General features: G+C 45.6%; 1 protein-coding gene across 1 annotated transcript in view; it reads left to right on the forward strand.

Moving 5' to 3' along the window:
- Nucleotides 1-611: 611 nt before the first annotated feature.
- LOC119591514 (kelch-like ECH-associated protein 1B) overlaps nt 612-1,273 on the forward strand; it is a gene marked incomplete at its 3' end in the record, with an annotated part of 45,445 nt that continues 44,783 nt past the window's right edge. The window contains 1 exon segment of the mRNA XM_037940264.1: nt 612-908.

The raw sequence follows: 1,273 nt of genomic DNA on the forward strand, positions 1-1,273 counted from the left end.
CTTCCTTCTCCCTTCCCCTCTCTTCCCCTCCTTCCCTCCTCTCCTCTTTACTCCCAACTCCTTCCTTTCTCTCTCCTCATATTCTCCCCCTCTCCATCATCTTATCCCCTTCTCCCCCTCTCCTTTCCCCTTCCTTCCTCTCCCTCTCTCTTCTCCCACCTTCCCCTTCCTCCTCTCTTTCCCTTCTCCCTCCTCCCACTCACCTCTTCTCTTCCTCTCCTTCTTCTCCTCCCTTCCCCTCCTTTCTCCTCCCTTTCCTTCTCTCCCCCCTCCTCCCTCCCTTTTTCTCCTGCCTCCCACTTTCCTTCTCTCTCTCTCCCCTCCCTCCCCCTCTCCCTCTTTTCTCCTGCCTCCCACTTTCCTCCTCTCTCTCTCCCCTCCCTCCCCCTCTCCTATTCTCCCTCTCTTCTCCTCCTTATCCCTATCTTCTCCCTCTCACTTTCCTCCTCTCTCCCCCTCCCTCTCCCTCTCTTCTCCTCCCTCCCACTTTCCTCCCCCTCCCTCCCCCTCACCCCCTCCTCCTCCCAACCCCCGGCGTGGCTTCGCTGGCGTTTCGCTCACTCGTTTCCACATTCATGAGTCATGACACTCTCAGTACGGCTGTGGCCACAGAGGAGTGAAGGTCTACTTCATTTGCGCTCCGTAACTTTTTTTTCCAAATCCGTTCTTCCAGTCACTTTTTCGAATCTGCTTTTTAAGAATAAGAAATATGTGAGTGTTTCTAGAACGTGAAGTGAATTGGAAAATGTCTTAGACTATTTACATAAACTGTGGATGTACCTGCAGCGACAAACGAACGAATGACTACGTGAAACAATATAGGCCTATTGAACGGAAGGAAAACAAAAGAAAAAAATTCACAATGCTACTATAGAACAGAACCTACAGCCACATCTAAGAAGAACAATGTAAGTACTTCTGTAAATCTGTCATATGATCTTAACAGTTCAGAACGTTAGAAGGTCACTCATACTACACAAATGCTTGTCATTGCAGTCACCCAGAAAACAATATGTGTAGTTTCGTGTATCTTTTTATCCATAGTAGTGTACGTTATTATGTGAGGGATCAATGACTAACTATTGTTTTTTTTTTAATTGATTTTCACGGGAAAAAGTATCTGTCGCCATTTGTCCAGTTACGAATTATCATAATCGTTATACAAAGTTCACTTCGTATCTTTCATCTTTTTTTTTTTTTAGGTCTGATCTAGAATACGGAGATTTTTTTTTTCTAATCTTTATTGCAGAGAAAGAATTCTGAGGCTTGAGTG

Source organism: Penaeus monodon, chromosome 28, assembly GCF_015228065.2.
Source record: "Penaeus monodon isolate SGIC_2016 chromosome 28, NSTDA_Pmon_1, whole genome shotgun sequence".
Lineage (NCBI taxonomy): Eukaryota > Metazoa > Arthropoda > Malacostraca > Decapoda > Penaeidae > Penaeus > Penaeus monodon.